Here is a 23897-nt window from a genome sequence, read left to right as displayed (position 1 = left end):
CCCTCTATTTAGTTCAGGAAGCCACCCATTCCCAGACACAAAGGGTAGTTAATACATGGCAATACAGGTTTAAGGGTGGGCATGTCAGCTAGATTGGCCCAATCAAACTAAAGGATTGAAGAGTGATACTCATAAGTGTTAACAATGGGCTATTCAGGGAAAAATGTATTCAAACCTACATAAAGATACCTATATCTATACATACATGCATACATACAGGTATCTATATGTAGGTATCTATTTGCATGTATGTATGACTCTACATAAATTTTTACTCATCTAATGGATGTGTAGAAGCCAATATGTATACACACACACAAATCCACACAGCCAATTGATTTTTACAGAATAGTTTAATTCTTGCATCTATAGCCAACCTAGGTTTGCAACTGACAGATGTTCGCTGCTTTTGTTTATGTTAACAAGCAAGACAATGCAATGAAGATATATGATCAGAACTTCACTCATTTGTCAATAAGGCCAATGACTTCTTTGCTGAATCAAATAATACTGGAAAAGTCTTTGTAGTCAAGTCAAGTCTTTGTAGTATTCACAATATAACAGTTTCAGAATAGTATTCTTTAAAGTTTAATTGTCATTGTTTATATATCTCCATCACTTTCCTAAGAGACAATCAAAAAAGAATGAATCACGACCTGATTTATAGCATTTGCCCATTTCTGAGCTGTAAACATGCCTGCCATGGCTAATTTCAAGCCATTGATGTGGGGTTGGAGAGGGGAGTACAGTGACATATCATCACCTACTGTCACCATCATGTATATATGATCAGTGTAAATCATGTCCAGGGTGTAGGTAATCATAAAGGTAGTGAAATAATTAGGAAATGACAAGTTTTGAGTATTTGCTATCTTTGTTTTTTATGTAATGCATTTCATTTTAAATTTATATAATTTAATTTTTAGTAATGGCTATGCTTAACAACCAGTATGCAAAATTCCTGAAAATTTGGCAATCGGATCTCACAAACCCATACAAACCAACCACCAGCACCAACGACTGGGTGCGAGGTGTTCCTTTTCTCTCCTGCGCGGTGTGAATAAGAAATCACGTAGACCCGATTTCCACTGGCAGCCATTATATCCAGGAAAGGATCCAGCCTGGGGCTAAGGCCAGCGGTAAGGAAGGACAAAATGGAGAGAGAAAAAGCAGGAGTGGTTCATGCCGTCATTCAGTTAGTGAGCAAACTATGCCTGGAAGACACCCCGCACCGATCTTCTGCTCTTGCAAAATATCTCATGCCCCTACAGCTTAAGCCACCTCGTATCACGGTTTTATGATGTCTGTAACCAAGATCATTCCTACCAATATAGTTTTCTGTTTTCTTTTTTTTTTTTCCTCCTTAGGAAGCAATGTCTGAATGAAAGAAATTATCTCTAATTATAGAAGTTTAGGCCTTTGAAGTTAGGGAGAGTATTTTTAGAACCTTTCAGAAGCCAGGCTTATTCCATCTATCTATATTCTTTATTCTTTCCCTGCCATCCTGCCTATGCCAGGCTTTCCTTCGAAACTCAGTTCACTCAGCACCTTGTCTTTGAAGCCTTCTTTGAATTCCCCCTCTTCCATCTCCAAAACAAAACAGATTTTCTCCCTTGGTGCCTTTGGTGTATACAAATTGCATATCATGTTCCATTTTTTTTTTTACAAGTCTGTAAGACTCCCAGCTTCCCAGAGGCCAGGTTGTTATATCATTTTTTTTTCTGTATCTCTAGTGCCCAGCACAAAAGTACTCAATAAAAGTGTCAAGGACCAAACTGTGCCCCCCCTAAAGTTTATATGCTCTACCCTTGAGCTCCAATATGACCATATTTGGAGATGGGGCCTTTAAAGACATAATTAAGGTAAAATGAGGTCATAAGGTGAGACCTAATCCAATAGGACAAGTGTCCTTATAAGAAGGGGAAGGGACACCACTGATAATAGAGGAAAGGCCATGTGAGGACACAGAGAGAAAGGAGTCATCTGCAAGCGAGGAGAGAGACTTCAGGAAAACCCAAGCTTGATGGCACCTTGATCTTGGACGTGCAGCCTCCAGAACTGTGAGAAAATAAACTTCTGTTGCTTAAGCCTCCCAGTCTGTGGCATTTTGTTCTGGCAGCCTGAGCGAATGAATACAAAAGGAATGTTGAATGAATGAATGAGTGTCCTTTAAGAAAGATAGTTCACACCTACGCATTCATTGACTGCTATTAAGCACTTAGGTGCTTCCATTACTCAAAGAGTTTGATTTCAACACAACTCTGACAAATTAATTCTATTTTGGCTAAGAAAAGGAGGAAAGCACCCTATCTCTTTGCCATGGAAAACATAAAGATATTTTCTCCTTAAGTCCTTCCCTATCCCTATTTTCTGACTTTTTCTCTTTTGGGTTTGCTTTACACAGAGAATGATGAAGCCAGTGGAGACCTGGGAACTATACACAAAGAGGAAATACGACCAAAGAAAGGGGTCGCTTTCATCTCCCATGAAAGCAACACTGTTTTTGTTGATACATATGGAAAAAATCAGCGCCAATTATGCATTGTGATTTGGCACTGGGGCTGCAGGCTCCCCACAGGCCTTTTCTTTCTTTCCACAGATATACCGTTACAGTCCACGGGAGCCCCGCGCCGTCTGTTACTAGCAAGGCCATTCCTCGGCGAGATGGACTTAGCCAGAGGTGTCTTGGTCACTGTCAGGATGGGCTTCAAGTGCAAACAGTGTTTCCTGTCTGTTGACTCTAAGGAAGAAGCACTGTACTTGGTCAAGGCAGAACCCAGTTAGGCTCCCAGTGGAGACGGTCACACAGCGTTTCACACAGTGGGTGTGGGCACCCTTGTCTTGGCACCTTCTCGAGCCTCAGGGAACCCTCAAAATCGCTCCAGTCTTCCTGGTGTTTCATCAGCTGCTTATGCATGTGCACGAGGGGATTGATAATGACCAATCCCCTTATCTAATCTCCTGGTCCAAGTCATTGATGTTCAGAGTTTTTGAATTGAAGAATAATAGAGCATTGGAAGACCTTGTTCTGGACCTGCTGTCTGCTAACTTACTGTATGACTTTGGGAAAGCTCCCGCCCCACTAAGAACCTCAGTCTCCTCATCTATGAAACAAAAGGGTTGGACTGAGTGATCTCCCAACTGAAACCATCCCCTGTGCTGCCCACTACAGTAGCAACTAACCACATGTGGCTGTTGAAATTTAAATTAAGTGAAATTTAAAATGTTTCTCAGTCGCACATTTCAAGGGCTTTAATAGCCACATCTGGCTAGTGACTTGCATAGTGAACAGCACAGATAAAGCATATTTCCATCACTGCAGAAAGACCAGTTGGACAGCCTGGGCCTAATGGTCTCATTTTATCATGACTATAAATAGATAATTTCATAACAAACCCTGACAGTTGAATAGTACTTTTGTGTTTATTGTGTATTTCAATACATTGTAACATTTAAAAAAAGATTTTATTTATTTATCCGAGAGAGAGAGAGAGAGAGAGAGCATGAAGGGGGCAAGAGGGAGAAGGGGCAGAGGGAGAGGGAAAAGCAGATTCCCCTTGAGCAGGGAGTCAGGATCCCCACCCCCGCCACCAATCATGACCTGAGTTGAAGTCAGATGTTTAACCAAGTGAGCCACCCAAGCGCCCCTTCAAATGCTTCATAACTTTTAACCACTCAAAATAGGTAAGAGAGGTATTACTATGTCTCCCTTATTAGATGAGGATACTAACTCAAAGATTAAATGAGATTAAACTGTAACGTCATGCTGCTGATGACCACAGCACTTTCCAAATCCAGTGCTCTCTCTTAACACCTGGCACTAAGTCACAGGGAGAAGACATGTCTGGCCTGGCTAAGGTCACTCCACCCCATGGCAGCACCGGAACTAAGACCCAGCCATTAAGAGCTGGTCTAACGACACTGTGCCTTAGTTTAGATTTTAGCTCCGCACACCCTCGCTGTGTGACCACAGACCAGTTATTTACCATCTCTGGGCTCCTTTTCCCTCATCTGTCATATGGGAATGGCACCAGTGTCCACTGCTTGTGAGAATTACAGGAGCAGATGCAAATGGAGTGCTTAGCTCAGGAAAGCAGGCTCAGTAAAAGTTAGGGACCATGATGACTACCATTAGCATCCCTTTATTCTCCCCCAGGACTGCATTTCCTCCCCATGCCAGCGGACCCACTGACACCCCTGCACACTTCCTGCCAGCTTATCTAAGGAGAGATGCTACTCTTACACAGGGACAACAACTCCCTTTTTTGAAACCTACTGAGTGATTTGGCCTCATAACCTCCTATGGCCCTGAGTTCCCCGGATTAATTACGAGTTGTTTAGGAAGAGCTCTCTCGGAGGGATTGGATTAATCCGCCTGGGCAGCGTGCCACAAGCAAATGGCTTTTCCCCTCTAATTTTTCCAAAACTCTTTGGTGCCAGGAACACATCATGTGCCTGCCCCCAAGGAAGGCCTGGCCACTGTAGGTGCCACCAGAGCACGCAGATGAGGGGTGGGGGTGGGGCGCTCCTGCAGAGCCTCCTGCAGGGTCCCTCCTCCAGAGCAGGGTCCGGCAGCCTGGCTGCAAAGCTGGCTCTGCCCAGCATGCGTTTCATCTTCTGGAGAAGGCACGGCAGACACGTGTCCCCCGGTGATGACTTTTCCTTCCCTGGCCCACCACCGCGGAGGGCCTCAAAGAACAATATTTATACCGACGGAGCTACAGAGCGTGGGGGGCCAGGCTACAAAGGCCGGCTACGAGAGCTTGCGGGGTGGGGGGCTGCCCCCAAGCGGCCGGCAGGGCACAGGCTGGAGTCCACAGGTGTTTCCCTCATCCCGCCCACCCTTTCCTGGGGCCCAGCCCAGGACCGAGGAAGTAAGCAAGGATCTTTTGGACATGCTTCATTTCTCTAGGAGCCAGGAATGGAATTGTGGTCAGATCCTGGGTGTCTCTTGAGACAAGGAAATGACGAGCTTTTGCTACTGGATGTAGCCATGCAGCAACACGGCATACAAGGCGTGGCGCCAAGCATTCACGGGGCCCGTTTGCCTACCTGCCGACCACCGCAGGGCACCTCGTCCCCAGCCGCACGCACGGCCACGGGGAGCAGGCACTCACACGCTCATTCGTTCATTCGACAATAACTTCCTGAGCACTTGGTCTTGGGAGGATTCTGAGATAAGTAAAACACAGCCCCTCTTGCAAGAACTCAGAGAGCAGTGGGGAAGTGGAAAGGAGGAAAGAAAAATTAGGTGACAGCAGAGGAAGTGCCCAAACTGAGAGCCCAGCAGAGGGCTAGGAGGCACACGCAGGTCCAAGGGAATGACCTGGGAGCTGGGCCCAGTGGCTGGATGAGAATTTAGAGGTGCTGGGCTTGGGGAAAGGAGGTATCAGGGAGACTTCTTTGTGCAGCCTGGTCGAACACTATACAGACTTTTACTCCAAGAAATGGCGAAAGCCTTTGGTGGGCATGAGGAAAGGTGTGAGGTGATCCGAACGCTGTTCTGCTGATAACAGATTGTTGAGGGGAAGGGGAAGGATGGAAACAAGAAGACCGGTTTGGGGGGCTCTTACAATAATTCAAGGGACAGACGATGTGGGCTTGTAACCCAAGCCCCTAGTGGTGCTTGGTAGACACGCAATCAGTGCTGAAGGAAAGACACACGCTGGCATCATCCCATCCACTCATGATATTTTTTACCATCTGGCCAGACCAAACCTTCTCCCTGCTTCAGCAAGGACAACGCCCAAGTAATAGTTATAGTCTCTATCTTCCTATTCCTTGCTCTAATTTTCTTCCAAGTCTTCAAATAACCACTAGGCTCATTGAGTTTCCCTTCATAGCATGCTCTCCGAATCTAAGAGTTTTGCAGAGTGACCGCTCCCTCTCTGGGGTACCCCATTCTGTGGAATCAAGGTGACCCTGCTTTGGAGAATAATATTGGATCAAGCCAAATTGAGCACAGGGGAACCCTAAAAATCCCCGTAGACCCAAGCACTGACTGCTCTGAGGCTCCGGTTCGAGAGCTAGGGAATGACAGATATCTCAACACCACGAGAGGACAATAGCTGCTATTCTTTCCGGAGTCCTTAGGAGAGACCCTGGCTGTCTTACAGCAGACTCTCTTTTGTTTCATTTCTCTCCCTTACATGGTGAGCAGGGTCCTTCAAAGGAAGCATTTAGAGGAAAATGTCTCCACAGGCCTGATCTTTTTCTTTGAAAACATAATAACGCTCAAGAATGACAACAATGTAAATCACCAGAATCATTAGGCAGAATCTCAATGAATTAAAATTGCTTACATCAGGGTAAGATTAGGTCAGCTGCCTTGAAGGGAACCAGAGCGCTGGGGTTCCTGGACTCCCAGCCTTTCAAAAGCAAATATTGTCAGAGCTGCACCATCTCAGTAGCCTGGATAGTCAAGCCTGATAAGCCCATCCTTGTCTGGAAAGGAACAAATTACCCTGCCACTCAGTGTCTGAGACCCCTACATTACCCACCCCACAAAGACAAATTACCCTGGAAATGCTGATAGGATTGACTCTCCAAGAAGCCTAGGCCTGTCCCGCAAGCATGGGCTGCCTCTGCTCATAAAATTTGGGTGGAGGGGACGGGGCTCCCCAGAAAGTCCAAGATGCTGCCTCATGAGAAAAGTTACATTCAAATCACCAAGCAAGCCCAGGAAGGTCTGAATGCCCCAAGGGGGATGGAAATCCTCCGAAAAGCAAAATAGAGCCATTATGTCTCAGGCCTAGGAAAAGCCTGAGAGATTCTAGTGCCTGAAACAAATAACAGGAAAAATATGTCAGACGTGTGGCTGCGGCATAAATCACGAACAAAAACACAATTATAAGACTCAGAGGGGCGGGAGGAGCAGTGGCTTGAGTACAACTCTCGATAAATATTGAATACGATTTTCACCGCCCAGGGGCAGGCAGTTTGTAACCACGTTTATTTTAGGATGTCAGGAGTGGCTTGCCCTGGGAAGCTCTGGTGTGCTCCTTTTTTTTTTTTTTCTCTCATTTGTAATAAAGTAATATTTATCTTCAAGAAATTGGGACTTGATTCCTTCTGAGAGGAATCAAGGAATCTTTTCTTTAGAAAAGAAAAAAAAAAAAAGTTTGTGCTTAGGGTACTCCAGACCTCCAGTGACCCAGACTAGGAAGGAGAGAATGGCCTGGGGGCTTAGATGTCGGTGCAAGCCCCCAGTCGTGTCTGAATCCCACATTCCATTTCCTGGTGTCCTTCCCCTTCACAGGCAAGCCTTGATGTATCTGATTTGTGCTTCATGATTTGGGCCCTCCTTTGCACCATCTCTCCTGATGGGGTGAAGCAACCCCCTGGTGCGTGAAGGTGCTTAATGCTTGGGTTGGGGGCGTCAGATTGCCAGGTTCAAGTTAGAGCCCCGCCGCGTCTTAGTTGGATAGTTTCAGGGAAGTTGTATAATAACTCTGGACCTCCTCCCCTTCTGAGTATAACAGGAACAAAAATAAAGCAGTCAAGAAGATTAAATTAGATCATTCATGTAAACCACTCAGCTCTCATGAAATATCTGCAGAATTGAATTAAGAATAGAGTAGAGATGAGGAGAAGGAAAGAACAAGGGTCTGCATAATGCATGAAACATAAGCCTTAAACCCCTGGTCCCTGGGTAATCAAGAGCTGACCTAATAAAAACAGTAGTGACTCTCCAACAGCAATCCATTTTCGTTTTGGAGATAAATATTTTTATATTTTAAAAATTAGCGAGAGAAAATGATTTAAGATGGGTAGCAATCCAGAGGGCCAGTTATCACTGTCACCAAAATAGAGGCAAGTGACTCAAAGTAGCCCAGGCAGAAGGAAATACCTAGTAAAGGTTTATCTGCCACCTCTGAGCCTGGCCAGTCTGTGCTATACAGCAAGGAATCCTCTTGGTCCATCATAGGGAGTTTAAAATAGAGAATACAGGAGCCAGCCTCCTCATGAAATGACAGGCCCAGAATGGAAAGGAAAGGTCCAACAATTCATTTTTATGAAGTTACATGATTCTCAAATATTATTTAAATAATAACACCTCAATGAAGTACCCCAATTTTACAGATGAGATTGAGGCTTGGGAAGGGACCAAAAGTCATGTCACCAGTTAGGTGGAAGAGCTGGGATTACACCCAAGTTTGCCTGACTTCCAGGCCAGTGCATCCAAACACTGGGGGAGGGGGGTCACCAACCACACACTCGTGGAAAGAGATATCGATTAATCTACTATGACCATTAACAAGTCAGTCTTTCATTAACAACAGATGGAAATGATGGTAAAGTGACCTTTATTCTTTCCCTCACTGGGTCTCCCCCCCCCCCGCATTAATGCAGTTACCCTCAGGCATGTTTCTGTGAGGCAATTTGAGGTTTCAGTGTCCCATAATGTCAAGCTGCCAAGCAGGAAAGGAAAGCCAGTTTTAACAATGCATCTCATTTTTCACCTAATTAGTACCAACACACTTAGGGATGTTAAGGGTGAAGTCTGACCTGTCAGCTGCTGTGTTTACAGACCCATCACTGTAAATCTCATCCCGCACCAGGGAGGAGGTAGGGGTGCTTCCCCAGTTAAAGGCTGTTGTTCTTGGCTGGGTGGTTGACAAAACAGGGTCCCTTCCCTTCTACGTCTCTGGTTCTGGGTGAGTCTGGTACTATCTCAAACAAAGCTGACCTCCTTTCCAACCTAGGAGTTTCTTGTGATTCTTTACACCTAAGAAGCCTGGCTCTGAGGGAGTGAAGCGACAGGGCCACCCCTTCTTTTGCCCGAGGAATAGAGCTGCATTATATCAACTGTCTACCACTATGGATTCTCCCTGCTCTCTATTTACAAAATGGAAACAGATGAATTCAATCAAACATAAGCCCCCCGAATTATGGCTTCCTTTATACCTTGTGGTAAAGGAGTTTATACATAATTGGCACATGATTTTCTCCAGTGGTTTCAAGTTGTTCCCAAACGTAAAAAGGAACCTTTCAGTTTGGGAATGAGATGGTTTTGTTTCAAACCAATCCATCATGCCTTCCAAAGGCAGAGAGAGGGTGGGTTGGCTGAGCGAAACGAGGAAAGCGGCCAGCGGGTCGCGGCCTCACTGCTTTAATTGGGGCAGATGGAGGCAGGCGGAGGGTCAATGAGAAGAGCAGCACAAAACCTCCTTTTGGCACTTGTGGTGGTTCTGGGGAGTGAGACTCTGTTACGTTGGGGATGGAAAGCCATGGACTCCCCCACGTTTACCACTGCAGTCTGTTATTGGACCATGAGATACAGAGGTAAGTCCTTCCATTTTTCAGGTCAAGGTCAAGGTCAACCAACACTCAATGACTCCACCTTTTACAGGCTCTATAGATCAAAAACACCCTCCACCAGCAAAAGCCAATCGACACAATTGGCTGGCACCAAAAACCAACATAGTCGTCGTTCAGCTATGTCTACACAAATCTTTAATGAGAGTCAACATAGAAAACAAGGAAAGACCACTTTACGTTTGGCTTTAAAAAGCTGGGTTTGGAGCCTGAGTAATTTAGGTCTTCCTAAATTACCATTAACATAGTCAACAGGTTACTATGTGTTCAAGACTTCTTCCAAATGGGGCAGCTAGATAATGATGCGATTACGCTAAGGTAAACAAAAGGGCAATTGTGCTCACCCCGAATCAGGAGGCATCTTAAAAGCTCTCTCATATTTATTTTCCACAACTTAGCAAGCTCAAAAGGGAAATGTTCAACTTCGTTAGAGAGGATTGCTTACATGTTGTGGAAACAGTAGGTCACTCCAGGTTCCCAAGGCATTAAAGATTCATGTAGGAATTTTACCAAGAGCATAGGTCTTAATGGTTCCACCTGCAAACTTTCCTCAGAGACGGTGGGTACAAATTTGGAATGATAAAAGCACCAGTCGGTGAGAGAGAACATCTGCCACAACCTGTTACAGGTTTCTGTTTGGGGGCAAAGAGGCCTTTGTTGTCAAGAAAGTCTGGATCGATTGTGAACCCACAATCTTCCAAGACCAGGAAATCAAATGTGACTCTTTGAGGTGCTAGACTGAGTTTGGTTCCTCTCTGATCCCTCCCCCAGACAAACAGAAGCCAGGAGCTCTGGTCCACAGAGGAGAGTAACCTGGCAGGAGCCCAGGCCAAGTGTGCATCGGGTAGTGAAAGCCAAAGGGCTCATTGTCCTGGGAGAGCTTTGTAAGAATATCACTGAAATTAAAGCCTGGACCATCGGCCCAACTGAGGGCAGTGGATAGACACCACTGGAAGCACAGCAGTGGTTTGGAGACTGTGAGACAGCCCCTGAGAAGGAGTCCCATGACCACTATTTATGAGACCCATGGTACACAGCCTCTAAGATGACCCCCAATGATCACTACCCTGGTATTACAGCCTCATGCAACCCCATCCCCAGAGTGTGATCTGGACCTAGTGATGAGCTTCTAACCAATAGAATATGGCAGAAGTCATGGGATGCTATGAGATTACTGTCAAAGTAAACCAGAGCCAAACAGAAGTTAGAATGGTGAAGGCAAACTTCATTCTGGAACTATTGCAATGGAGGAAGAGTGGACTCATTATAGAATTGGGCATGATTCTGAATCCAAGAAGGACAAGTGGGGATTTATGGCCATGGAGCGGGATGGTGATCAGTGGATGGAAAATGACTAAGAGGAAACATGAGGAATGAGGGGAATCTGACTAAAGTGACATAGCAGGATTTTTCCTGAAGGCAGGCCAGGTTGATAAGATATGGAGGGTTGGGAATGAGGAATTTTACCAGGTATCAAGAGTAGTCAGATACCAAGGGTAGGGGATTCTGGCTAAACTGACTCGGTAGGATGCTTGCTAAACCTGGAGTAAGCAGGCCAAAGACAGAGCCAAGTTCTGAGCTTTAAGGACTTAGAGGAGACTGATTCATGTTAAGTCAAGTAAGGTCATTACAAAGAGCGGTGGCTTCTGTCTTACCCATCTTGCTCTCTCATGTGCTTGCTCTGATGGAATTCAGCTGCCATGTTATGAGCTGCACTATGGAGAGGTCCACATGGCAAGGAACTGAAGAAGGACTCCAGCTGACAGAAAGCAAAGAACTGAAGTTCTCCATCCAGTAGGCTTCAAGGAACTGAATCTTGCTTGGGCATGGTTTCCCCTCAGCCTTCGGATGAGACCACAGCCACAACTGACACCACTATGGCAACCTTGTGTAAGACCTTTGAGGCAGAGACACCCACCTAAGCCACACCTGCCCTACAGAAAATGTAATATAAATGTTTCTGACTTTAAGCTGCTATGTTTGGGAGGGTAATTCATCACACAGAAAAAGGAAACGAATACAGGGTCTCTATGGTCCCAGATGGAAAGGGAGTCACTGAAGGTTCTCATGGACACTGGAACTTGATCTTCAGAGCCTTTGGGCATCTAGGGGGTGGCTGCCGTAGGCTGGTCATCGCTTCATTTGCTACGGAAGCAAATGAGCAGGAGTCCTGCTGCAACTCACCGTCATTAGGCAACACAGCAAATCACAAAGTCTACAGCAATTCTGGAATAGTGGTACAAAGCAAAGGAAACGGAGAGGGAAACCTACCAGGATATTATCTCCAGATAAGTTTTATGACTGAAAAGAACCAAATCCATGTCCAGGATAATAACAACCAAATGGAAGAAACCCTTAGAGTTTACAAAGTGTTTTATATCTGTGATGTCATCTACCCCTCACAAACACCCTGCCACTTTCTTCTTGGACCTTGAGGGATCGTTTGGAAGGATTCGTAGAGGAGCACAGTTTCCCACATACCCAAGTCAGAAGGAGGTCCTTATCTATTTAAGAAGGGGACTGACCTCTTTGACCAAGCACAAAGCTTCAAGTGAGGAAGGAAGGGGCTGCCTGCCTGCCTGCCTAGCCAGCCAGATGGGCTGCATCCATCCCAGCCAACACACAGAGAGGCCACGGGTAAGTCACCCTCACACCTGCACCCCGGGCAGAGACCATCTCTAATTCTGCAGATGAGGACATTAAAATTTGTGGAGCTTGTCTAAGTTAGCATAGCCAGGACATGGTACATGTGGAAATTGGGCCCGGGTCTCACATCACACCTGTGGCTTTTCTACATCCCAAGTTTTGTTGTTGACTACTTAGCATACAAGTCCAAGTTAAGACCTCTTCCTATGCTGCCCGAGCACTTTTTTCCAGGCTCAGCAGGAAACGAATGAACGAGGAGAGTAGGAGAATATTAATAAAGGGGCTTCTGCATTTGGAATTCTCTCCCAAACTCTGATGTAAAAGATCAGAATGAATAGACATGCCCCTCATTCCCAATCCACATTCCAGCTGAAGTTAACTGTCCTTCCTCTTCTCCACTCCTCAGTTCCAATCAACCCCAATCCTTTACCCTCCTACATATGGAGCAAATCTACTTCTTCTCTCCATTACTGTTCACACTGCCATAGTGCAGGTGACACCCCCCCTCCCCTTGACCACTTCATAACCAGCCTCCTCATCCCTGGGCTGGGATCTTATCCACAGAGTGAATCTGTCAAAACCCAGATCTGATCCTATTGCTTGTTTCTTTCAAACCCCACAATGTCTCCCCATATATTACAGGATGATTTTCATCTCTTAAGTCACATACATGGTCTTCCTCGGACGGTCTGACCACCATCCATCTCAGCAGCTCAGCTCTTCCCCCTCCCTGCCCCCTAGTTTATGTTCCAGCCCTGGCCGGAACTGCTTCTGTTCCCTCAAACAGACCATGTTGTCTCACGCTCCAGACCTTTCCTAGAACTGTTCCCTCAATGGGAACCACCCTTTTCCTCTTACACACTTGGCTAAACCCTACTCCATCCCTAAAACCTAGGCATCTCTTCCTGTCCCTCCTTCCCCTTTCTAATATAGTCCCTCCTTCCTCTGTGCTCCCACTGTACTCTGGGCATCCATCCACCACACCTGACATCACATTATAGCATCATCCATGTATGTATGTGGCCTGCCTCCCACACCAGCTTGGGGCAGAAGCCTGCTCAAGGAAGGAAGCATGCAAGAGCGGCCAGAGCGCTCGTGTGCAAAATAAGAAGACAAGCAAAGGAGTGGGTTCACACACTTATCTCCTTGGACACAGATTCAGGCTTGCTCATGCACTCTTTTCTCAGAGCAAAATGTTCATACAACCAAAGTGTCAAAATAAATAAATAAATAAATAAAATAAAATGCTTTTTCTGGATTCAAATCTAGCATGACTGCTGAGGGAGCTCCAGGCAGATGTGGGAGAATGTCAGAATAGCAGCAGCAGAGATATGGGTGTGTTTCTCAGAACAATAATGCCACCAAATGCTCCACTGAAAAGCATTTGAGGGGCAAATGGATTTGTAAGGTCCTTAACAGTGTCTTTTCCTGGGGAAGAAAAAAAGCATTTGCAGGTCAAATAAATTTGAGAAATGCTGCATAATTGTGTATTGAAAGCTCTGAGAAATTCTGCAGTTGCTTTTTTTAAATCTCTTTTTAAAGGTGTATAAAAGTCTTTGATCTAACACTCCCCAGATACATTTGATTGCGGCCCATCCCACCCTGTGCCTCTTCCACACATCGTCATCCACAGGATCCCCCTTCTACGCACATTTGAAGAAGTGCTAGTTGAATGAATGTGTGTTTAAGCTAGAGAATCAAGCCGACCCTGGTCTGACTCTCCGTTCAGCAGGTTCTAGCAGGGCGCTGGCTCACGTGAATATCCCCAACCTTCCTGAATCTCCTCACCTCTGCAAAAAGCCCACGAATGTCCACCTGGGTTGTTGTGAGGATTAAAAGGGATACTTTAAATTAATCCCTTGACACTTGTAAGTATTTAGTTGCTAATTCGATTTCTTTCCCCAGCATTGCCTTCTTTCCCCCCTAGAGCCCTTTCTGTATGGCCTTAAACCCTCCGGTAAAGAGGTAAATGCCAACTGCAGGATTACTTGCTTTTTAGGGACACCACGCAAGCAAACACCAAGCTTTCCGAATTTTTCTACTACGTCAACCTAACACCGTATTTACTGCAGGCAAACCCTCCTGTTCAAACTGACTAATCGCTATTTCCAAATAACTACTCCTTTTGTGCCATGGCTATCAGAAGACCATGACACAGACAATAAAGCAGAATGTCCTGGCGCCCGTGAGACGCTCCGTTATAAATTAGCTCCCCAGCTAGAGAATCGGGGCCACCAGGGTACGATTCAGAACGTGCAGCACACACAACCTTCGTTTTGTTTCTCTTCCTTTGAATAAAAATGTGTCTGATGCTTCACCTACAATGAAAATATTCGACAAGCTGTAAAAAACAAAAGTAATAACACACTTCATAGGCATGCATAACCATGAGATAATTGTGCTTCTCAGTTCGTTGATGTCACCCCCCTCCCAACGGGGGTGTTATAATGTATGCCTTGTTGTGTGGCAGTGCCCCAAAATATTATTCGTAGGAGGTTTATAATAACAAAGCATTACCATAATAAATACTGGTCACAAGAGTCTTCTATCAGGGCAGAAGCCTACTGAACTTGCTCACATTCCCTACCCTTGAATCAAGATTAAATTTCACTTTTTTAATCAAAGATTCTAAATCCTAAGAACTCTGAACCTTGAAATGGATACCCTTTTTAGAAAGAAAAATTAGATCGGAACTGTCAGAAGGAGAGATCAAAATGACAGGAGGCAAATCAGGTGACATGTGTGTAAGAGGTTTTCTTTAGTTCAGCTGTCAGGAAAACATTGAAGCGTCTTATCTCCCCAAAAGCCCCAAAGCCACTGTCCCAGGCCAGGCAAGCCAAAATTGTTTTAAGAAAAAATAAAGGCACAAAAGGCTTCTTAGGAAATTCACATTTAAAGTGTTACTTAAGCCCACAGCTTCGACCAGTAACAAACGGGGGATCCAGGATGGTGGTAGGCAAATGAGAGAAGAAATTATTTATACTAAAGATCAAATCCTGTTAAAAAGAACTCTAAGGAGACCAGGGTTGTTTAATTATTCTACCCTATTACCCTATCAAATATTCTTTCAAGTAAGTGGGTCAGGATTTAGACCTTAGAAATTTAATTATTATACATAATTTTGTTGGAGAGGCATTTGTTAGAATATGATCTGACCTTCAGCTTTGATTGAAAAGAGAGCCTATTTTTAAAAAATCCCTTTATAATGAAGTATCGGTAACTTCTCTTGAGGGGTTAGTGTCTGAGAGTCTCGGATCATTTAAAATGGACAGTGCAGCAGGGTTAAATCTGAGGCTAAGAAATCGGTGACATACAGGTTTTTGTTAAAGCTGCTGTGTGCTCAAAGTTTGCCTTCGCCCCTACAAAAAATATTCAGAAAGGGTTTGCATGCAAGCTCCCTGCCTTTGTAAGAAGTACATAATGATCCCGGGAGAATGAATAACTGGCCCCAATTCCTTACCCTCCCTTGCCTGGGCTCGTCATGGGCCAAGGGTACCTCCCTAGCTGTGTCAGTAAGGGTTCCATCAGAGAAGCAAAATCATGATGAGGGAAATGCTGAATTTGTCATAGGACTGAGACCTTCTGTGATCTCGGTAGTGAGTGAAGCAGTCCCCTGAAGGGCATTGTGCTTGCATCTGGTGCCCGGCCTGACGCCAGCTGGGCCAGCACGTGGGGACAAAAGCTGTATGCCAAGCAGGGCAGAGCGATAGCCAACTGGAGCCCACAAGGACGCGCTAGTCCCTATGTGGGAGTCCCACTGCCTCCAAGCCCCCAACATTCAGGCAGATCTGCAGAGGAGTTGGCGCATTCCTCCCCCCAGAGCTGCACATGAGCCCAGCCCCTGCTTCAGGGTAGCTGAAGAAAGAAGTCTGGTGGAACCGAAGGAGCTGTGGGGTGGCTGCTGCCCACACCAGCAAGGCGAGCCAGCAGATGGCCAGTGAGAGCAGCAGCCAGAGACATGACCATGGCTTCGCTTCCACCTTCCAGAGTGTGTAAACATGTCCCCGTGGGGCCAGCCCTATTCCAGAATCACGCAAGAAAGGCCATTCTGAGAAACAGAATTCCAGCTTAGCTAAGCCACCACACTGTCCCTAACTTTGAATTCAGCCATATGACTTACCTTGGCCAATGGCAAGAAGTGACGGCATAGCAGTGCGATGTCCAGAACTTAAGAGACCTTAACTTCCGTTGGACCGCTTATACCATCTTGTGCAGAACTGAAGAGTCACTGAGCGGCCAGGGCCTGAAGCGGAGGACTGCAGCCCAGCCCCAACTAGATGAGCTAAATTGCCACCAATCTATGTGTGAGCAACGAGAGATGATTACCGAAGTCCCTGGGTTTGGGGAAGCAATTGCTGTGGACCCACCGTTACTTGATGATTAAGGACCCTTTTCCCTACCCATCACCCTCAGAGCCTCAATTTCCACAGTGTACCAGGCCCCTGCTGCCCACGTCGGAAGGCAGCAGGAACCCCACAACAGGAATCCGGCCCACTTGCCTGATGTCACGACACCCTCTTTTCAAAAATAAAACAGCATAAATTCAACATTAAACCCCAACTATGGCCACAACAGTACAAAACCTTGAGAAATACAGTGAAAGCAATGCACGAGTCCTGCATATAGACCAATCTAAAATCTGATTGAGGGACGTGAAAAGATGGAAAGATACACAATGTCCCTTATGTGGGAAGACTAGCATTGTCAAGAGGCCAGTCCTCCAAATTAAATTATGAATGTCCTGTTACTGTACTTAAAATCCCAGTGGGGTATGGGTCGGGAAAGCTCGCTAACATTAGGGAAAAGAAATGCGTGGGAATAGCTGAGAATTACTTTTCCAAGGTAAGGGAGGCACACTTGGAGCCTGGTGGCAAAGGCCCTTCTGGCTCTGAGGACACCATGAATTCTGGCTTCAAAGACCTCCACTTCTGTTTCCTCTCAAGGACATGCCAAGGAACTCCGTTTAGAGACTCAATAAAAGCTGATGAGGTAAGCACATATCCACAAACACACAAATAAAAGTGTGTGTGTGTGTGCGTGTGTGTGTGTCTGAATTTCTTGTTTGAGGCACACCTTTCCATTCTTTGAGCTACTTCAAAAGCCTAGAAGTTGAGATTTGTCCCTGGACGAGAGGCAACCCAGTGGCTTCCAAATATACCCTCGATGGTGCAGAAGCTGTCAGTTGCTTGGTGGTGATTTAGACTCAAAACAGATCACTGCCCAGGCCAGGGGGAGAGACAAATGTGGAAAGTTTCAAGTGCTGCAACAGATCTGAGATGGACGGAGCTGAGGTTAGTTTGGTCTTTCAGAAAAAGGCTTCATTCGCACTCAAAAGCCTTCTGTGTCTAACAATGAAAGCCCTGAATATCAAGGAAATCACACACCAGCCACTAAGACTCAACTGTGGATTTTCCTGACTGCTAGGCTGTTCCTTATGTGAGCGACCTCAGCTGCAGACTTTTGAGTCAAAGGCTTGACCGTGATAAGATTCTGAGAGCGAGCTCCAGCAAGCAAGTTTACATCAGCCAACAAACAGTCCCCAGCTCCTTCTGTAGGCCAGAGCCAAGGGGAACTCAGAGAACAATCTCATGGGGACTCTGTTCCCAAGAAGGCTGCAGCCAAGAGGGGGCCTGGAGCTGGAGTGAGGTCCATGGATAACCAAGATGGGACTGAGTGTGGTGAGTGGGGTAGTTCACCTAGGGAGAGGATTCAATAGTAGAAAGTCCTGGGCTTAAACCCCTCTTCCACAGACCGTATCACTGTGAGCAAACTACCTGGCCTCTTTAGAGGCTCTCCTTTCCATCAGCAGAAGGAAGGTGATACTGGTTCCCACTTGCTAGAACCTCCTGGGATTCAATAAGAAAGTTATGCAAAGCCCTTAATGCTGTGCCTGACACACAGTAGCACTCTGTAGATGTTTTGCATATAAATGATTGTCGAAGACAATGTTGTAAGCGCGGGGCTGTAGACATTTTCAGTAGGCGGCAGGGGGTGGGACTGGGGCGACTGATTGAGTTTAAGGGGTTGGATTAGGCTTCTCAGCGGAGGGCATGTTTGAACCAGAGCTTCAAGACGGAATGGGATTTCAATGAAGGGTGATGAGGGAGGGCTTTCCAGGATGAAGAAAGGACAGGTGCAGGAGGGTGGAGGTGAAAAGTGACATAGAGGAGGCTGATCCAGGTTGTGGGGTGCCCGGTGTGCCACAGTGAGGGGCAGGGGCTTCATCACATAGGCAAATGGCAGTCATGGAAACATGTGAAGCAGGAATGATAGCATCCCAGTCAGATAACATCCATTTCTTGTACCACCTTTCCCTTCTAAAGATAAAAACTTCAAAATCAGAGAAAAGTAAATGAGGGATGGCTAACAAGCAGGCAGCCCCAGAATCCCCTCATCTATCACATTTTGGACCCTGTACAGCCTATCACGCTATATTGCGTGGGACATAATCTTCCCACCATACCCTGGCCAGGCAAGCCTGGTTGCCAGGCTGTTCCATTTTCCCAGAGCCCCTTCAGGTATAAGAAAACATTTTTCCATTGGGAGTCTACTAAATGTCATGTCTAATTTAATCCTAAATACATTTCCACAGCAAAAGGAGTCAGATGAGTAAACCTCTCCTATGTCCCTGATTTCTTGTTTCCCTAGCCCTTCACCCACATCTCCGTTCCATCTTTTTTTTTTTTTTTTTAGTAAGGAAAGTAAAACTGGACAGGGGAGGGGAGGGAACAAGTTCACCACTTACTGATTTCTTTTCCATCCTTAGCCCTGGATTTCTTTCTCTCTGACCTGCACTAAGACAGGACAGATGGAACAGTGCTAAAGACAGACTAACTTATTTATCTTGAAAGCATAAATTATCTCCAATTATCAGAATACCAATTATATCCAAGTAAGTACTTCTGTCTTTCCTTAAACCTTTTGGTTTTCTCAGCTGCTCATTTAAGTTTTCACAAGGTAGCAGAAGGTCAGAAAGTCAGGGAGAAATTTAGCTTTGCTGTAGATCTAAGCCCCCTCCGCATTCCACCTCTGCTTTCTTCCCTGCTCTTCTTGGCAGGTGGACCTTCAATGATTCTAATCAAAGTGAGATGATGGGAAGAGCCCTGGTTAGGGACAGGACATCAGGTGTAGCACTGGCTTTGCCACCACATTCCCATGGGAAGCCATCCTCTCCTTTCCCCTGAGGCTCACACTCCACATATGTAGGACAAGAAAGTTTCTCCCCCAAGACCCCTTCCCATTCTCACTACCATGATTTCAAGATTCCAAATCAAGTTCACCTTTTGTTTCTGAATCATGCTCAGCTTGATTTCAAATGACTTATTAAAGCCTCCTGTGCTGTATGCGTTAGCACAGAGCTACTTGAAGTGTGGCCATGAACCCAAGCCAGTCCTTAGACTGTTACTGGCCTGTGATGAGATAAGCAGGCAACGTTGAGAGTAAGCGTCAGAAACTTTCTGGCAATTTGACATGGCTGTGACATCCATGTGCATGACAAACCACTGCATTGGCTGCACTTGCCCAATGAGTTGCATGTGGCACGAACTGTGTCTGCATTATAGGAGCACATATAAACAGAATGGGAACCAGAAAGAAACAAGTACTCCAACCAGGTGATCAAGGTCAACATCAACGGTCATAAATCATGTTGATAGTTACCCTTGATATGATGCGATTGAGGATGGCCTCTGTGGTCTTCATCCCAATAGCTTATAACCCCAGGCTTCTCATGAGAAAAAAGTACCAAATTCCAATAATGGAACATTCTACAAAATACTTGCCTATTACTCCTTAAAACTGTCCAAGTCATCAAAAAAAGGCAAGTCTGAAAAATGCCATAGCCAAGAAGAGCTAAAGAGTCAAGCCGATTAAATACAATGTAGCATCCTGGAGGGGATACTAGAACAGTTAAAGGACATTAGGTAAAAACTAAGGAAATCTAAATAATCATGCACTGTAGTTAATTCATTTCTTTAAAAAAAGAAACAAACTGGTCCTTACCACAGATAATTTAAGAAGAATCATTCTAGCATACATTAATTTACTTAATCCTCCCCAAAAGCCAGAGGAGGTATGAAGAGTAAACATTATGGTTGCCATTTTATGGATTTTATGGATGAGGAAACCAAGTGAGTGACATTTGGTGAATTACAAAAGAATAAGTTTTGACTCCGCATCTCTTGACTTCTATTGTCTCTCTTGCTCTTATTTACTTGCTCTTCTAGTTAGACATTTATCCAACTTTAAGCTATTTTTCTGATTAAAAATAATACGCTTGGTGTAAAAAAAAAAAAAACAACAGAAAATATATACAAGAATAAAGAAACAGATTTCCTTTAAGAAAAATCACCAATAATTTCCCCAATCCAGAGCCAACAGTTGTTAACCTTCAGTCTTTTTCTAAGCACTTACCATTCCTAAGTGTGAAGAGGACAGAGTGGGTACCGGAACTGAGAGACAGAGCAAGCAAGCACTGGGCGGAGAGGGTCATCCACCAAGAGATCAGGAGATGGGACCTCTGCTGGAGAGATGTAGCCAGACTGTGGAAAAGGGAGGGGCACAAAGTGAGGAATAGCATGATGGTCCATACACAAATGAGAATGTGCTCATTGAGGTGAAGAGGCTGCAAAGGCAAGGGAGAGAGGGCTAGATGGTGTAAAAAGGCACTGGAGGAAGTGAGGGGGCAGGGTCAAGAGCCATGGTGGGGGGTGGGGAAGCAAGGATTGGAACAAACAAACGACTAGATTCCTCAGAATCCAAGTGAAACAAAGAGGAAGGGTAAAAACACACTGGTTTCTAAAGCACAAAGGACACTTCAAGTCAAACGACCTCGTCTTTTTTTGGCAAAGTAGGATTTGAGGTCACCTACTACTGAGGAGGGGACAAAAACACAATCAGAGTTTAAGATTAAAACATTTCTCAGCTGTGTCCATGGACAGTGGCTACACTTGAACAAACTGTGGACTTGGCATGGTTGTGCTTTCGACCTCGTGACAGCAAACCCTGAAAGGAAGCCCTATAGTCACCCTGAGCTTTCCCAAGCCTGGTACCAGTTGCTTCATCTGCCAAGGGTTGAATTCAATGCTCCACGTACGGAGACGTGATTCAGCATGAGCTGCCCTTGTAACCCTCATTCGCCAGAGGATGACATGATACCACACGGAATGATATTCCAGTGAGGAACCTGAGGTCATGAAGAACATCAGAAACCACTACAAACAGAAAAAGCAAACCACAGTGAGAACGAAGTTCTATAAAATGACTAGTGCAGGCTAGGAGGAGTTATGGCTGTGTCCTGTGGAGTAAAGAGGAGGGACTCTTCTGCTAAGTCTGGTAGACACTACCACTGTCAGAATGGTAGGCCCTCTCCCCTTCTACCTTGGACTTGAGCCCTGATTTTGTTGGGAATAACAAGATGCCCAATGAAAAGACTGTATTTCCAAGCCTTCTCTTCAGATGGAATGGCATGCGGCATGGTTCTAGTTAAGTTACAGACGCAGAAGTTGTTGGATGAAGTTACCAGGGAGCCCCTTAAGATGTGGGGGTGGGAGTAGGAGAAGGAGGAGCGCAGACCCAGCCCTCTCTTGCAGTTTCCTCTCTCTGTCTACCCCCTTCATCCTATCTAGAACACGAAACAGATGCCAGAGGAGACAGGGGAACAACCATTGCTCTGCAGAGAAGAAAGCCAAGAGAACACCGAGAACCTGGACCCTAATGTCCTGAGCCATGGTACCAAGATCAGCAGCTGTGTGTCTCCAGACTGCTCACTATTGAAGAAAATTAGAACCAGTAATTTGTTTAAGGCTCTGCTTTTGGGGGCTTTGTTCCTCCCAGCCCGATATAATCCCCAGCCCACAGACGAGGCAACATTTCATTTCAATCATTAATTTAGAAATAGTGTGTCAGATATTTGCTGGTACTAGAGTTTCACGTAGCAAATGCCCCTTGAAAGAACCAGGCCATCCTTTAGGGGCTTGGAAATCCTTTTGTATAACTGAGTGTTTTGTTTTGGGGGTGTCTGTCTTTGCTGTAAAGCGAACTGACCTACATGCACAACATACGATAAGCATGAAGCAGCCCAACTGGTTTTATTAGTTTTCCTTGGGCTTTGGTCTAAAAAAGGTTTCTTGCTGAGTTGATTTCACCCCCGATAACTTCCTTCACACTCCACTTCCTAATCGAAAAAGGCCCACATCAGGGGTAGAGAAACAGAGACCAATCCTTTCCCACCCCTCTCTTGGGACTCCTTAGCTCTTTACTATACCGCTGGGCTGGCTTAGCAAAAGCAATTTGATGTCCAGAATTTCCTGGCAGCCTTCCATGAGTCTGTCTGCCTCATCAGAAAACTCCAATCAGTAAGTCTGTGGGCTAAAGGGAGTCTGATCTCACTGGTGGTGTTGCCACACTTTGTTCTTTTTCTGATACATTCTGTATTCATAGTGGTTTTGTTCTTTCTCAGTTCTGAAAGCTGACATGATTTTGGAAAGTGAACCATGCTTCCCTAAATTCTGGCCCATCCCCCCCTCAGGTGAAATTCTCCAAGCCATTAACCTTCAGGTATATCTCCCCAGAGGAGGGCTTTTTGTATTAGATTCCAAGAGCTACCATTCCTTAAAGCCTTGATTTTAAAACTGTTGTTAGTTGCAATGTAGCTTTTCTAAATTAAAGCAAAAGGGGAAGGCCAATAAATAAAACCAACAAAAGCAGGGTTTTTCTCATTAAAGTGTAAGTGGGTGAGGGGAGGGAAGAGGTGTGTGAGGGGGAGACAGCTGGGAGCGCCTTCGGATTCACCATAGCCTTTCCTCAAGGAAAGGATCCATGGGGATCCTTCAAGGAATCCTGGGATTCCAAGGAACACTGTCCAAACTCATTTTGCCAGTAAGCCCAGAGTGGCGGGAAGAGGTTTCATCACTGTTCTTGAGATAAGAAAGCTAAAAGCAACTTGAATCCAGGACACTGGGGATGTGGGATGAAAAGAGTCTACTTAAAACCTCCCCTCCATTTCCAAATCATAGTGATCATTTTCAAGCCCTTTGCATTTTGTCTGGATTTGTCTTCAATGGGCTTGAAAAGCTTGTTGATTTGCCAAACCTAAATGGACTTGGATCGTTACTATAGCTCCCCGGCATTTTCTAAGTTACAAAGTAACGAGCCTGCGGTATAGACAGATGAACCATATTATATGACCCACAAGCAGTGATTGCAAATCAGGGACTGGACTAAGGGACACATTCTTTGGAGTGAGGTCCTTAGCACAAACAGTAGGTATTCCCTCACCCACAATGCCAAATTCTGTTTCCTTTAGGTGTTCTACGGTTTATAAGCAGACACACCTACAAGACTAAAGGCTCGTCTCCACCAGAAGCTCAGTTTCCTTACCAGCAAAATGGAAGAGTTATCCCACATATTTCCCAGAGTAGCCCTGGGGACCAAAGGAAATAAGGTCACAAAGTTCTTCAGCACAGTGCCCAACACACCCTAGAAATTCAATTTCCTGTGTCCTTCCTTCTACTTGCCTCACAGGGCAACAGGAGAGGACAGGGTGGACCTGTTCTGAATAATTTAGGAAAGGCAGAGTAGTGAGTGGTTGCCCCCCACCCCGGGCTCAGGACCACCGGTGAAGCTCTGCCCTGGGCCCCTACCAAGATCTCCAAGCCCAGAATATAGAAGCTTTTCATCTTCACACACACCAGCACTCACTCTTTCTTTCTTCGGTTTGTTTGTCTTTTCTTCACTTTGTCAGGTCCCTGGGAGAGGCCCTCACTGCTTGCAACGACAATCTTTGTTCTGCCTTGAACAGCACAGTTTCCATTTCATTCCGAAATGCTGGCTCCCTGAAAAGGGGTTCTTTTGACCAACAGCAGAGTTGAATGTTACAGTGAGGAAAACATTTCCCCTTTCCTGCTCTGATTCGGACCCATTTTTGACAGAGT

General features: G+C 45.5%; 1 long non-coding RNA gene across 2 annotated transcripts in view; it reads right to left on the bottom strand.

The window, feature by feature from the left end:
• LOC109490041 overlaps positions 1–20528 on the bottom strand; it is a 97097-nt gene extending 76569 nt beyond the window's left edge. For both annotated transcript variants that reach the window (XR_002143229.2, XR_004623256.1), the window contains exon 1: positions 20377–20528. This is a non-coding gene — a long non-coding RNA (uncharacterized LOC109490041). The remainder of the gene's footprint in view (positions 1–20376) is intronic.
• Positions 20529–23897: the final 3369 nt, after the last annotated feature.

The sequence above is a fragment of the Ailuropoda melanoleuca genome, chromosome 1 (assembly GCF_002007445.2).
Source record: "Ailuropoda melanoleuca isolate Jingjing chromosome 1, ASM200744v2, whole genome shotgun sequence".
Lineage (NCBI taxonomy): Eukaryota > Metazoa > Chordata > Mammalia > Carnivora > Ursidae > Ailuropoda > Ailuropoda melanoleuca.
This window is presented reverse-complemented; position numbering and strand designations above follow the sequence as displayed.